The following is a 16535-nucleotide window of genomic DNA, read 5'->3' as shown; positions in this document are numbered from 1 at the left end:
GAAAAATAGTCTGTCAACCATTTGTCTCTGCAATTCATCAGTCATCATGTGAATAACCTCAACTAACCCAAATTAGCATCAGCATGTGGGGCTTCATGCAAAACAATTTAGAACACTAATATGGAAAACATCTACCTAAAGAAAACTAATAAGACAGTGCAGTTGGTACCTAGAAAGAAAAGGCACAAAAATGCAATTCAGTCACGTTTTCATATCTACCTATCCACGGTATGGGTCAGCAAACAGAATCAGTCTTCGCCCGCAGGTCATCAGTCGATCAGCAAACATCAGGCTCTCAGTCAGAGAGTACGAGCCCAATGACAGAATCTCGAATCTCTTCCAAGTCAATATTGCATCTCATAACGGGGTAAGATCAATACCTCTGAGTTCTAAACTGTCACGTTGTTATATCAAAGTCACCCAAACTATCCCCTAATTTCCAATTGGTCAATTAATTGTACATTATTACTCTGTCCAATAGTGTCCATATACCAAATCTAGGAATTCTAATATTTCACACTTCACATGTCGTTGATTGGTACGCTTTACGATGTTCTCATCATCCGGCTCGTCAGGTATTGAATTTGTTTCATCTTCATCGCCAGTCATTGTCTTCATTGTTCGCATCCTGGGAAAGGGCCTTTTGCACATTTTACACACATTTTGTTATTTTACGAGAGACCTCATCTCCTGTCTGTTGGTTCCCATAGAAAGTTTCTGCTAAGCATTTTATTAAAACAGTGAGCATTTCACAGTTAGTTTACTCTGTCAGCATTTTTCATTAACCGCTAGAAATACAGCTTCTGCATGAGGCCTGGCAAAACTAGGCCAAAACACGCGCTAAGTTAAGTCCTACAATTAATAACATAATTCATGACCCTTAATATGACACATTACTACATTAATCTCATAGATTTTCAATATCTCAAAAGTATTAATCATAATTTAGTACAATTTGTGAACACTGGTGGCCATTCTTCGAGGTCACATTTTCAAACGTGCATATTAATTTTCTACGTTATTCATTTTTCTATATAAACCATTATTAAAAAATGCATAAACATTCATTAATAAGTTCTAATTAAGACAGCTGCTTCAGCAATCTCTCCTAAAATGACTAAGGTAGTCATTACAACCCTGGCGGCCGGTGTTAAAGCGGCGGTAAAACCGCCATCAGGCCGGTGGTAAAAAAATTGCAATTATGACCCTGGCGGAAACCGCCAACAAAGACAGCCACTTTAACACTCAGACCGCCACGGCGGTACAGACAAACAGCGCGGCGGTCACCGCCAACAGACAGGCGGAGGACAATGTACCGCCCACAGTATCACAACCTACCAATCCACCAACTTTTCCGGGGCGGATTCACCGCGGATAAAAACACGGCGGAAACAGACATTTCAAAGGGAAATCGCTCACCTCTACACACTCTACGAGGAACGAGGGTACCATGGAGCTGGAACTCCATATTCTCCCTGCGATAGTCTTCCTGCTCCTATACGAGGATCATCAACGCCGGCGGTGAAGACCACAGTGAGTACTGCACCTACGACATAGGGGAGGGGGGAGGGGGGAGGCAAAAACACAGGGACACACACAACCAACATCCCAACACCCACCCCGACCCTCACCCACTACAACACACACACCAATGCATATCTATACATTACAGTAACAACCCCCAACCCCCCCGGAAGAATGCAAAGACGAAAGGAAATGAGTTGAACTATTGTAATATTTCAAAATACAGTAAGCAAATATATACATATATATATATATATATATATATATATACACATTAAACAAAATATACACCACGATTAGAAGTGCAGGTATTGCACCATTCATTGTCCGTGGACCACTGGGCCCAAAATGCATGGGCAAGGCCCACACAAGATACCCGGTCAAAACAGAGAGAACACTGCAGAGGCATCAGATAGAAATTCAACAGGCACCTCAGGGGGAAGTGAAGGGGGGGCACCTCAGCCGGATGAGTGCACAACGCCAGATCCACAAGGGGGCTCCATGCCCATTAATGTATCCTGGGGAGTGCAGAGCCACAGTCTCTCAAGTCTCTGCAGTGGGTGGGTTGCCCACTGTACCATCCTGGGGAGTGCACAGTCTCTCAAGTGGATGCAGTGGGTGGGTGGCCCATTGTACCATCCTGGGGAGTGCAAAGCCAAAGTCTTCCAAGTCTCTGCAGTGGGTGGGTTGCCCACTGTACCATCCTGGGGAGTGTAAAGCCACAGTCTCTCAAGTCTCTGCAGTGGGTGGGTTGCCCACTGTACCATCCTGGGGAGTGCAGAGCCACAGTCTCTCAAGTGGATGCAAGTCTCCACTGGTTCTGGAGGGGGCTTTGTGCCCAGAGTGCTTCATCCTGCCAAGGACTGAGGAAGTGGATGTATCTCTCCACTGGTTCTGGAGGGGGCTTGGTGCCCAGAGTGCTTCATCCTGCCAAGGACTGAGGAAGTGGATGTATCTCTCCACTGGGTCTGGAGGGGGCTTTGTGGGGCTTTGTGCCCAGAGTGCTTCATCCTGCTAAGGACTGAGGAAGTGGATGTATCTCTCCACTGGTTCTGGAGGGGGCTTTGTGCCCAGAGTGCTTCATCTTGTGCAGGACAGACGGAGTGGATGCAAGTCTCCACTGGTTCTGGAGGGGGACTGGTGCCCAGAGTGCAGCACACACCCCGTGTCGGTCCCAGTAGCGTCACTGCCCCTGCCCCAAATGGGCTAGCGGTGCATTCCATGGCGGTCTTTGCCCTGTTCAGCGGTCCCTGGCCTGTTCAGCGTTGCTTGAGTTGCCAGTGTCAGACCTGTTCAGCGGTGCATTCCATGGCGGTCTTTGCCCTGTTCAGCGGTCCCTGGCCTGTTCAGCGGTGCTTGCATTGCCAGTGTCAGACCTGTTCAGCGGTGCATTCCATGGCGGTCTTTGCCCTGTTCAGCGGTGCTTGCGTTGCCAGTGTCAGACCTGTTCAGCGGTGCATTCCATGGCGGTCTTTGCCCTGTTCAGCGGTCCCTGGCCTGTTCAGCTGTGCTTGCCAAGGCAGTCCTTCATTGCCTAGCAGGGCTGTGCCTGGCGGTCCTTCATTGGTCAGCTGGTCTGTGGCTTGCGGGGCCCTCCTGGCCAGCTGGGCTGTGGCTGGCAGTGGCCTCCTGGCCAGTGACGATGGGGCTGGCCTCCTGGGCAGTGACTCTGGCGGTGGCCTCCTGGCCAGTGACGATGGGGCTGGCGGTGGCCTCCTCGGTAGCGGGGATGATGGCGGTCTTCTCCGCTGTGCTGCTCCTCCCAGACTATGGAGATTTCTTCTGCTCCTTCCCCAACTTGGGAGGAGTCACAGGTGAGTCGACACTACCCCTGGGACCCTTGTGAGCGGCTTTGCTGGCTGGAGTCTTCCCCCTCTCCCGCTGGGCACTGTCCAATTAACTTCTGGTGCTGCACAGGAGGGGGGACTGGCTGTGCTGTGGCTCCGTGCCACACTGGCTGTCCTGGTGGCCGGTGCACTCCACATACCTGTAACAACAGGCACCACTGGTCCCGGGGATTTTTTGTCTGAGGTGCTAGTACGGGACCTATAAGTTGGAAGGGGGGGTGGTGGGAAATAGGTTCAGGGGGGCCAGGAAAAGTTTTTGGGAGACACTGGGACGGGTAGATGGAGGGGGTTTGGGAGTGGAGGAAGAGGTGGTGGTTGTAGGAGGTGTAACTTTTGTCGATTTGGGTGCAGGTGCATGGGCTGGAGGCTGTTGTGAGGTGGATGGCTGTTGGGTGGGTGTGTGCCTGCGTTTGTGTATCTTCGCAGGGGGCGTCACAGACACACTGGGAGAGGACACAGGGGACGTGTAAATGGTAGTGGGGGTGGTGAGTGCACGTGAGCGGGGTGTGGTGGTGGGTGTGCTGGTGCGGGACGTAGTGGCTGTAGTGGTAGTGCATGAAGGTGTGAGTGTAGACGAGACAGGGAGGGAGGAGGGAGACAACGAGGAGGGGGACACAGTGGAGGCAGTGGATGTTGGTGTGTCTGTATGTGTGTGATGCTTGCAGGAGTGCCTGCGGGATGTGTGGTGCTTATGTTTGCCTGAGCTTCCCTTGTGTGTTGAGGTGTGTGCAGGCTGGTCTGATGGTGTGCTTGGGATAGGCTGGGGTACAGGGGATTGGGTCTGGGTGGAGGAATGAATGCCCTCCAGGAATACATTTGTGTGTTGCAATTCCCTTTCTACACCCTGGATGGCATTCAAAATGGTAGACTGCCCAACAGTGAGGGACCCGAGGAGGTCAATGGCCTCCTCACTGAGGGCAGCAGAGGTGACAGGGGCAGGGGCTGAGGTGCCTGGGGCGAAGGTGTTGCCCACCCTCCTGGGTGAGCGGGCACGGGGCACACACTGAGGGGCTGCTGGGAGGGCGGTGCTGGTAGGGGGGTGGCGGCTGTACCTGTAAAAGTAGGGGGCACAGATTTTGCCGCCACCACAAGGGAGCTCCCATCGGAGGGCGAGTCCGTGTCGCTGGTTGCAGATCCTGTGACCGCCGTGGTGCTCCCCTCACCCTCCGCCCCACAGGTGTATTCTGAGTCCGTGGTGTGGCCCTCCATGGCCATGTGGGATGCAGTTCCCTCGTGCTCCGGTGCCACTGTACCTCCGCCTGATGATGCTGATGCACACAAGAACAGGGAGACCACAAAAAGGGGGAGGACGACAGAAGAAAGACAGGTTGAGTGCATGGCTTACCGCCACCGTTGGCGAACAATACAGACACAGCAGCCCCCTGCACTACGTCGTGCTGTTGGGCTCTACAGATGCAATTCCTGGGATATGGCCTACATGGCTATGGACGACATCTGCACACATAGATGACACAGGGGCATGAATACCTGTACTTGGCACTCTACAGAGGTGGGGTGGGGTGCCACATGGCCTGCATTACGGAGGGGCCTAGCCTACGGAACTCGCCCTGGCCTAGGGAAACCCACAGCCCTCCTCCCCCACCCAGACACCTTCACTGCTCGCAAAGTCCGCTGAATGATGTTGTACTCACCCCCTTGTTGTCTGCTGTGATGCCCTCAAGCGCACATCCAACTCCGGGTAGGCCACCGCCAGGATCCGGAACATCAGGGGGGTCATGGTTCTACGGGTACCCCTCCCACGTTGGGAGGCCATCCCCAGCTGAGCCTCCGCCGTCTTCTTGCTCCAGCGGCGAATGTCCTCCCATCTTTTCAGGCAGTGGGTGCTGCGTCTGTGGTGGACTCCCAGGGTCCGGACGTCCTTGGCGATGGCACGCCAAATATCCTTCTTCAGGTGGGCGCTGACCTACATGACATGTACAGGGGAAGAAGAGAAGTCATTACCAACTGCACCGTCTAAGTGAATGGCCCACATCCCTACCCTTGCCATGTGGCACATGCATTCACAGTCCTTCATGCACGCAGAACTGTGCCCCCTTCATTCTTACAACCAGCCCTCTCCACACAGGCATAGCCCATACAACGTGCTCCCTGTGTACTTACCTGTTGGTCTGGAGGACCGTAGAGTAGCGTGTACTGGGAGAGGACCCCGTCCACGAGCTTCTCCAACTCCTCTGCAGTGAAGGCAGGGGCCCTTTCCCCAGATGCACGAGCCATTGTCTCTTCCAGACTGAGGTCACAGCAGCACTTGCCGTGTAGGTCCTCTCCTGTCGAAGATCAGGTATCGAGTGATCCAACAGATAGAAAATGGCGGTCACGTCTGCAGCGGTCACGTCCGCGGAGGTGCGTACCATCACTGTCGGCGTACATCGTCATTGGCTCCTGGGACCCATAGGGTCCAATGTTAACCAATGCAGCATTGCGCCGCGGTCTTCGACCACCTGCTGGGACGGTGTACAACGCCAACTCAGTTACCTCACATCCCATTGTCACAATTTAGAGGTCAGGCAGCCGCCATTTCAGGGGCCCACATGGCCTAGTTACCAACTGCGTCACACAGACCTAGGCCTTGTCTCACAACACAAATACAGGCCACATTTTGTGTATGAATGTTGTTCTGTGTAGACTGTGTGTACATACCTCTGAGTTGTTTGACTCTGTGGTCGCTGTTGTCCTTCCTAGGCACCGTCTGCTGGGTCATATGAGGAGATGGCGGAATCCTCCGGTGTACCGACCGCTGGTGGACCTGTCGACAATGGAGGAAAGACATTTGATAATCACCTACAGGTTTGACCGTGCCACAATCCAGGAACTGTGTGCCCAGTTGGAGCCTGACCTGATGTCAGCAATCCACCATCCCACAGGAATCCCCCCTCAAGTGCAGGTGCTATCAGTGCTCCATTTCCTTGCAAGTAGGTCATTTCAAACAACAGTGGCCATGGCATCAGGGATGTCCCAGCCTATGTTTTCCAGCGTGTTGTCCAGAGTGTTGTCTGCCCTGCTGAAACACATGCGGAGCTACATCGTTTACCCTCAGGTGGGGGATTTGCCTACAGTTAAAGGTGACTTCTATGCCCTTGGACATATCCCCAACATCATAGGTGCCATTGATGGGACCCATGTAACTCTGGTCCCCCCCCACAGGAGTGAACAGGTGTACAGGAACAGGAAGAGTTATCATTCAATGAATGTACAGATGGTATGTTTGGCAGACCAGTACATCTCCCAGGTAAATGCTATGTTCCCTGGCTCTGTGCATGACGCCTACATCCTGCGGAATAGCAGCATCCCTTATGTGATGGGTCAACTCCAGAGGCACCGTGAGTGGCTATTAGGGGACTCTGGTTACCCCAACCTGTCATGGCTACTGACCCCAGTGAGCAATCCCAGGACCAGGGCAGAGGAACGCTACAATGAGGCCCATGGGCGGACTAGGAGGGTGATCGAACGCACCTTCGGCCTCCTGAAGGCCAGGTTCAGGTGCCTCCATATGACAGGTGGTTCCCTATTCTACTCACCAAAGAAGGTGTGCCAGATCATCATGGCCTGCTGTATGCTTCCCAACTTGGCTTTGTGACAACAGGTGCCTTTTCTGCAGGAGGATGGTCCAGATGACGGTGTTGTGGCAGCTGTGGAGCCTGTGGACGGTGATGAGGAGGAAGCAGAGGAAGAAGACATTGACAACAGAGACTCAGTTATCCAGCAATATTTCCAGTGACACACAGGTGAGAAAACATTCCTGCCTACTACAAGTACTTTCACACTTCTACCTCCATCCTGTCTGTTGGTTTCAACCAGTATATGGTCACTGAGTTGTACATTTCCCTTACGGTTTCACAGGTGTGGTTTCCAATGTGTGTCATCTGCTTAGATTCCTCATGGACTTGAGATGTGTGACATAGGTATGTTGACATTACATTTGAAAACGCATTTTGTCACTGTCATTGCTAATACACATTTTTGAAATCACAGACTGACTCCAGATTGTTTTGTGCTTCAAGGGTGTTTATTGAAGTGTTAAATATTGGAGGGGGGTTGTAATATGGTGAGGGGTGATGGTGGAGGAATGTCCATGGCAGAGTCCAGTCTATTAGTCTCACAGGTGCATTGCCCGTATGGGCATAGGAAGTGGAACTGGGGCAGTTCCAATATGGACAGGGTTACAAAGTGGGACAGTAGGATGACAATCAGGGTGGTCTAATTTCTTGGCGGGGGTCTTGGCATTGTGCTCTGTCTTGTTCCTGGATCTCAGGGACCGCTTGCGGGGTGGTTCTCCGTCTGCAGGGGGTGGGGTGCTGGTGTGGTGGTCCTGTGGCAGTGCCTCCTGTCCACTAGCGCCGGAGGAGGTGGTGGGCAGTTCATCGTCCATGCTAGTGTCAGGGGCCCCTTGGAGTGCCACAGTGTCCCTCCTGGTGTTAAATATTTCCTTCAGCACCCCTACGATGGTGTCCAGGGCAGAGCTGATGGTTCTGAGTTCCTCCCTGAACCCCAAATACTGTTCCTCCTGCATGCGCTGGGTCTCCTGAAACTTGGCCAGGACAGTTGCCATTGTCTCTTGGGAGTGGTGGTATGCTCCCATGATGGAGGAGAGGGCCTTGTGGAGAGTGGGTTCCCTTGGCCTGTCCGCCCCCTGTTTCACAGCAGCCCTCCCAGTTCCCCTGTGTTCCTGTGCCTCCGTCCCCTGGACCGTGTGCCCACTACCACTGCCCCAGGTCCCTGTTGTTGTTGGAGTGGTGGGTTATCCTGGGTTTCCTGTAGTGGTGGACACACAGCTGACTGACGTGTCCTGGGGACGTAGGTATGGGCCTGCTGGGTGGGTGCTGTGCTGGTGTTACCAGAGGGTGGAAGGTCTGTGGTGGGCTGTGCCTGTGTGAGGGGAACCGACTGTCCCGAGGCCCACGATGGTCCAGGCTGGTAATCTGGATCCAGTTGGACAGAGCTGCTGTCATCACTGTGGGCCTCTTCTGTGGGTGGGGTGGAGATGTCTGGACCCTCCTGTCTGGTGACGTTGGGTAGTGGTCCTGCAGGGGTGTAAAAGCATGATTATTGCATCTGTGTGTGTCATGGTGTGCAATGGGTGGGTGACCGTGTACCCCAGTGCTAGCATTCCTGTGTGGGGGCTTGTGTGATGATGGTTGAGGGGGGTGTTATGGGTATGTGCAGTGGGCATACTTTAGTGATGGGTGTCCATGCTTTGTTTTGTCATGCAGGGCTTGGTGTTGGGATGGGTGGTTTGCGTTATTAGTACATTTGTGGGGAGTTGGAGTGATAGGGGAGGGGGCGAGGGTGGGGGTCTGTGATAGCATTCAGGTAGGGTGGGGGATATGATAGTTAAAATTTGACTTACCAGAGTCCATTCCTCCACCGACTCCTGCGAGGCCCTCAGGATGCAGAATAGCCAAGACCTGCTCCTCCCATGTTGTTAGTTGTGGGTGAGGAGGTGGGGGTCTGCCGCCTGTCCGCTGTACCGCCAGGTGGTGCCTTGAGACCACGGAACGCACCTTCCCCCGTAGGTCGTTCCACCTCTTCCTGATGTCGTCCCGATTTCTTGGGTGCTGTCCCACTGCGTTGACCCTGTCGACTATTCTTCGCCATAGCTCCATCTTCCTAGCTATGGAGGTGTGCTGCACCTGTGATCCAAATAGCTGTGGCTCTACCCGGACAATTTCCTCCACCATGACCCTGAGCTCCTCCTCCGAGAACCTGGGGTGTCTTTGCCGTGCCATGGGGTGGTGTAGGTGATGTGTGGGGTGGTGTGTGTGGTGATAAGTGTGGTGATATGTAGTGGTGTGTGGTGTTTTGTGCATGGCAGTTGTGTGGGTGATGGTGTTGTGTGCCTGTGGCTGCTAGTTTGTTGATGGTGGTGTCTCTCTCTGGCCTTCTCTCTGTAATGGTGGCCGTAGGGGTTTGTGGGTGATGTGGGTGTGTGTTTTATATTGTTCTGGGTGTGTGGGAGTGATGTGTGTATGTGTATTAGGTGTGTGTATTTTGAATTGTCCAATGTGGTGGTGTTTTGGAGATGTGTGTGTATTTTGAGAGCAGCGGTGTGTACCGCCAATGGAATACCGCGGTTGAAAGACCGCCGCGTGGATTCGTGGGTCGTGATAGCATGGGCGTATTTCTGTTGGTGTGACAGTGGAGGTTTTGTTTTTGCCAGTTTATCACTGACCTCTGGTATGGCGGATTTGTGTGGGTGTCTGAAGTTTGTCGGATTTCAAGATGTGGGTCGTAATAGCTGTGGCGGAATTCCGCGGCGGTGTGTTGGCGGTCTTCTGCACGCCGGTAAGCGGCTTTTACCGCCAATGTTGTAATGACCCCCTAAATATGTTATCACACCAAATTTACCACCCACAATTTTACATTTCAATTTCTTCAACATTTTGGGCCTGATTACAACTTTGGAGGAGGTGTTAATCCGTCCCAAATGTGACGGATATACCATCACCCGTATTACGAGTTCCATAGGATATAATGGACTTGTAATACGGCTGGTGGTAAATCCGTCACTTTACCGTCACTTTTGGGACAGATTAACACCTCCTCCAAAGTTGTAATCAGGCCCTTTGTCTTCTTCTTGAATTATTTCCCTTTTCTTTTCTTTTCTCCTCTGATTCTTTTTAGACTTCTTCAATCTAGTTCTTTTACATAATTTGCATAATGCCCATATTCCTGATAGACACCCTATAACAATGAATATTCACTGTATGATTTTTAACAGTACCTCGTTCCAAATACTACTAAGCAAATTTCCCACTGAAGCAAACCCCTTACCAACCTTTTCCCAAACACCTGGGGGGTGATTCTGACCTCGGCGGTAAAAGGCCCTTACCGCCGGTCAGAAGTCTGCCATTCTATGGCCGCGGCCGCGGTAAACCGCCACGGTCATTCTGACCACCAACTGTGAAACCGCCAAAACCCCGACATCCACGGAAGGCCGCCTCATCAGCGGGCAGCGATAAACTGGAGATGACCAAACCTCCACCGCCACGCCAACACAAACACGCCCATGCCATTCTGACCCACGAATCCACGCGGCAGTCTTTCAACTGCGGTATTCCATTGGCGGTACACACCGCTGCGCTCAAAATACACACACAGCTTTAAAACACAGCCACATTGGACAAATTGAAATACACACACCTGATACACATACACACAACACTCCCACACACCCAATTAACTATAAAACACACACCCACTTCACCCACAAACCCCTACAACCACAAAGATCTGAGAGAAGGCGCAATACACTGAGAGAGAGCACAGGGAACGCAAAGCACAACACACACAGGAACACAACATCATCACCCACACCACATCTACGCACACATCACCACACATCACCACGCACATCACCACAAACACCACCCCACACCTCATCCACACCACCCCATGGCACCCCAAAGACATCCCAGGTTCTCGGACCAAGAACTAAGGGTCATGGTGGAGGAAATTATAAGGGTAGAGCCCCAGCTCTTCGGCACACAGGTGCAGCACACCACTATAGCAAGGAAGGCTGAGCTATGGCAAAGGATCGTAGACAGGGTCAACGCTGTGGGACAGCATCCCAGAAATCGGGAAGATATCCGAAAGCGATGGAACGACCTACGGGGGAAGGTGCGCTCGATGGTGTCGCGACACAACATCGCTGTGCAGAAGACTGGCGGCGGACCCCCACCCACTCCACCCCAATTCACAGCATGGGAGCAAGAGGTAGTAAACATCCTGCATCCTAATGGCCTCGCTGGAGTACACGGAGGAATGGACTCTGGTAAGTCGAATCTCAACTACTTCCCCCTCCCCCCCAACCACCAGCATGCCAACCCACATCCCCACCCTCACCCCCAATCTCAACCCCCCAGCACACATCCTCCCTGCCAATGTCTCACCAGCACAACCCACCCTAAACAACACCAACCCCTGAATGCCAACACAAACAATAGACAGCCATCACCAAAGCATGACCATTGCACATACCCATACACCCCCCCCCCAACCACCCTCACAACACCTCCCACAAGGGAATGCCAGCACTGGGGGACAAGGGCACTCAAAATGCACGCCATGGCACACACAAAAACAATAACCACACTATTTTACCCCTGCAGGGCCCGAACGCCAACACACCGCCACGGAGGGTCCAGATTTGTCCATCCCACCCCCAGAACAGGCCCCCAGTGAGGACAGCAGCTCTGTCGACCTAGAACCTGATGACCAGCCCGGACCATCGGGGACCTCTGGACAGTCGGTTCCCCACACACAGACACAGGCCACAGCAGACCCAACCCCCTCTGGGAACACCAGCACAGCTCCCACCCAGCGGGCCCATGCCTCTGTCTCCAGGACACGTCAATCAGCGGTGTGTCCACCACTACAGGGCACCCAGGCTGACCCAACACCCCAACAACAACAGGGACCTGGGGGCAGTGGTAGTGGGCACACCGTCCAGGGGACAGAGGCCCGGGGAAACAGGGCAACTGGGAGGGCTGCTGTGCGACAGGGGGGGGAGGACAGGCCCAGGGAACCCACTCTCCAAGAGGCCCTCACCACCATCATGGGAGCATACCACCACTCCCAAGAGACGATGGCGACGGTACTGGCCAGGTTCCAGGAGATCCAGGCACAGCAGGAGGAACGCTACATGGGGTTCAGCAATGAATTCAGGAACATCGGTACCGCTATGGGGACCATAGTCCAGGCCCTCAACCGGATAGAAACCACATTGCGGGACCCTGTGGCACCACAAAGGGCCCCTGTCACAAGCCAGGACCAGGAACAGCCTACCACCTCCGCCGGCGCTAGTGGACAGGAGGCCCCACCACAACGACAGGCCACCAGAACCCCACCTCCTGCTGAAGAACAACCACCCCGCAAGAGGAACCTGAGATCTCACAGGAAGACAGAGTAGGATTCCAAGACATCCGCCAGCATAAGATACCCCCTGATGTCATCCCACGGTCCCACATTGTCACCCTGTCCAACCTTTAACTGCCCCTGCTCCATCCTTCCACAGGCATATGGACAATGCACCTGTGAAACTGAGAACTGGACTCTGCCATGGACATAACTCCACCCTCACCCATCACCGTTTTAATATCATGTACCAATATCTAGCACTAAAAATAAATCACTCATTGCACTGAAATCATTCAGGAGTCAGCCTGTATTATTAACAAATGTATAACACATTACTGATCAATAATGTTCAGTTAACTTTGTGATGAAAACATACCGATGTCAATAAGCATTAGTCCATGGGCTAACCAAGCAGAAGTCACGCAGTGGTTCATACAGCACTGAAAAGGGAAGGGAAAATCAAACATCAGTTTAAAAGAACTGGGGGGAAATACACCAAGTAAAGATGCATGAGGCTTTCAGGAAATGTGAAATGGCGTGGGTGATTCTTACCTGTGTGCTACTGAAAATACTGTTGGATAACTGTGTCCCTGTTGTCTGTGTCGTCCCCGTCGTCTTCCTCCTCTTCACTCTCCACAGGCTCCACAGCTGCTACAACACCACCATCTGGACCATCCTCCTGCAGGAAAGGCACCTGACGTCGCAATGCCAGATTGTGAAGCATACAGCAGGCCACGATGATCTGGCACACCTTCTTTGGTGAGTACATCAGGGATCCACCTGTCATATGCAGGCACCTAAACCTGGCCTTCAGGAGCCCAAAGGTTCTTTCTATGATCCTCCTAGTTCGCCCATGGGCCTCATTGTACCGTTCCTCTGCCCTGGTCCGGGGATTCCTCACTGGGGTCAATAGCCAAGGCAGGTTGGGGTAACCAGAGTCACCTATTAGCCACACACGTTGTCTCTGTAGCTCTTCCATCACATAAGGGATGCTGCTATTACGCATAACATATGCATCATGCACTGACCCAGGGAACTTGGCATTTACATGGGAGATGTACTGGTCTGCCAAACAGACCACCTGCACATTCATAGAATGGTAATTTTTCCTGTTCCTGTACACCTGCTCATCGTCTTTTGGGGGGACTAAAGCCACATGGGTCCCATCAATGGCACCAATGATGTTGGGGATATGTCCAAGGGCATAGAAATCACCCTTCACAGTGGCCAAATCATCCTCCTCAGGGAATACAATGTAGCTCCGCATGTGTTTCAGCAGGGCAGACAACACTCTTGACAAAACCTTAGAAAACATAGGCTGAGACATCCCAGATGACATGGCCACTGTTGTTTGGAATGATCCACTTGCAAGGAAATGGAGTACTGACAGAACCTGCACCAAAGGGGCAATCCCTGTGGGTTGGCGGATGGGGGACATCAGGGCTGGCTCCAGCTGGGCACACAGTTCATGTATAGTGGCTCGGTCAAGTCGGTATCGTAGTATAATATGGTGTTCTTCCATTGTCGACAGGTCCACCAGCGGTCGGTACACGCGAGGATTCATCCTTCTCCTCGTAAGTCCCAGCGGACGGTGCCTAGGAAGGACAACATGGAGTATGGAGTCAAGCAAATCACAGGTACGTTCACCACAGCTTGCATAGAACACGGTTATCTATGTATTGAAAGGCGTGTATGTGTGGCAATGCAAGGCCTAGGCCTGTGTGACGCAGTTGAAATTAAGCCATGTGGGCCCTTGAAATGGCGGCTGCCTGACCTGTGAAGTGGGACAATGGGATGTGAGGTCAATGCGCTGGCGTGGCACACCGTGGCGGTAGGCGGTCGAAGACCGCTGTACGAAGCCGCATTGGTTAACATTGAAGCCTATGGGTTTCAGGAGCCAATGAGGATGTGCGCCGGCGGTCGCGGTACGCACCGCCGCGGGCGTGACCGCCATTTTCTACATGATTAATCACTCGAGACCTGATCTTCTACAGGAGAGGACCTATACTGCAAGTGCTGCTGTGACCTCGGTCTGGAAGTGACAATGGCTGCTGCGACTGGGGAAAGGGCCCCTGCCTTCACGTCTGAAGAGTTGGAGAAACTTGTGGATGGGGTCCTCTCCCAGTATGCGTTACTCTACGGTCCTCCAGACCAACAGGTAAGTACACTGGGTGCACATTGAATGGGCTATGCCTGTGTGGAGTGGGGTGGATGTAAGTTGGTGGGGTGGGGAGCGAATGAGGAGTGCAACGCACGACAGATGAGAGCATGTGCCACATGGCAAAGTTGGGGAGGGGGGGCATTCACATCTAACATGCAGAAAAATGATGGAATTTCATTTCCCACCCTATACATGTCAACTAGGTCAGCGCCCATCAGAAAGTCGACATTTGGCGTGCCATCGCCAAGGAAGTCCGGGCCCTGGGGGTCCACATCAGACGGGGCACCCACTGCCGCAAGAGGTGGGAGGACATCCGCAGCGGAACCAGGAAGACCGCTGAGTCACTGCTGGGGATGGCCTCCCAACCTAGGAGAGGTTTCAGTCGTACCCTGACCCCCCTGATGTCCCGGATCCTGGCGGTGGCCTACCCTGATTTGGATGGGCGCTTGAGGACATCACAGCAGACACAAGGGGGTGAGTATCAGCACATTCGGCTATCTTTATGCGCAGTGGAGGCGTCTGGGTGGGGGAGGAGGGTTGTGGGTGTCATTAGGCCAGGGCGCTTTCTGTAGTGTAGCCCTCTCCTTTAGGCATGGCCCTGTTCCCCCGCCCCCCACCTCTGTAGGGTGCCAAGTACAGCTATCCATGGTCCTGCATCACCCAGTTTGTTGTCCCTATACCTGTTTGCCTAGTCAGAAGTACTGAGTAGTGTACCCCGATTGCGCGGCTTAGTGCATGAGGCTCCTGTGTCTGTCCTCTCCGCCAACGGTGTTGACAATGCATGCACTCAACCTGTTTTTATTTCTCCCCCCACCCTTTTTCTTTATCTTCTTGTGCATGTGTGCATTAGCATCATCAGGTGGAGGAGATTTGGCATCGGAGCACGAGGGAGCTGCAAGTCACAAGGACCCGGTGGGCCGTGGTACAGACACCGAGGGCACCAGTGATCCGGAGGGCGAGGGGAGCACCACAACGGGGACCGGTCGTGACACCAGCGATACCGACACGTCCTTGGATGGGAGCTCCCTAGCGGTGGCGGCAACATCCGGGCCCCCCGCCTCTACAGGTACAGCCGCCACCCAGCACACCAGCCCCGCCCTCCCAGCAGCCCCTCAGCCTACGCTCCGTGCCCGCTCGCCCAAGAAGGCGGGCATCTCCTTCGCCCCAGGCACCTCAGGCCCTGCCCCTGTCACCCCTGCTGCCCTCAGTGAGGAGGTCATTGACCTCCTTCAGACCATCATTGTTGGGCAGACTACCCTTTTGAATGCCATCCAGGGGGTAGAAAGGGAGGTGCATCGGAGCAATGCCTACCTGGAGGGCATTCATTCGGGTCAGGCTGCCCATCAACGATCGTTCAATGCTCTGGCCTGAGCACTGACGGCAGCCATTGTCTCTGTTTCCAGCCTTTCTCTTCTCACTGCCTCCACCCTGTCTCTGTCTCCTGTTCCTCAGCCTATCCCATCCACACCATCAGACCAGCCTGCACACACCTCAACACCCAAGGTCAGCTCATCCAGACACAAGCACCACAGATCCCACAAACACTCACCCAAGCAACACCCAGATGCAGACATGCCAACAGTCACTACCACCTCTGTGTCCCCCTCCTCCTCGTCTCCCTCCTCCCTCCCAGTGACGTCTACACTCACACCTGCATGCACACCAACATCAGCCAGTGCTTCCATCACCAGCACACCCTCCACTACAGTCCGCACACGTGCAGTCACCACCCCCACTGCCATTTACACGTCCCCTGTGTCCTCTCCCACTGTGTCTGTCACCCCCTCTTCCAAGACACACAAACGCAGGCAGACACCCACCCAACAGCCATCCACCTCACGACAGCCTACGTCACAATCACCTGCACCCAAACACAGCACACCTGACTCTCCTACAACCACATCCTCTTCCTCCACTCCCATCACCACTACTCGCACCCTTTACCTTGGTCCTAAAAAGTTTACCTCTCCAATCTTAACCTCTTTCCCTCCCCTGACCCACCCCCTCCATCTGCTAAGAGTCCCAAGAGCACCTCAGCCACCACCAGCCCAGCTTCGAGTGTCACTGTGGTGCATGGGTTCTGGAGTCCACCCTTTGGCAGCAGTGACACTTCTATCAGCAGCAATGGG

Source organism: Pleurodeles waltl, chromosome 7 (assembly GCF_031143425.1).
Source record: "Pleurodeles waltl isolate 20211129_DDA chromosome 7, aPleWal1.hap1.20221129, whole genome shotgun sequence".
Taxonomy (NCBI): domain Eukaryota; kingdom Metazoa; phylum Chordata; class Amphibia; order Caudata; family Salamandridae; genus Pleurodeles; species Pleurodeles waltl.
This window is presented reverse-complemented; position numbering follows the sequence as displayed.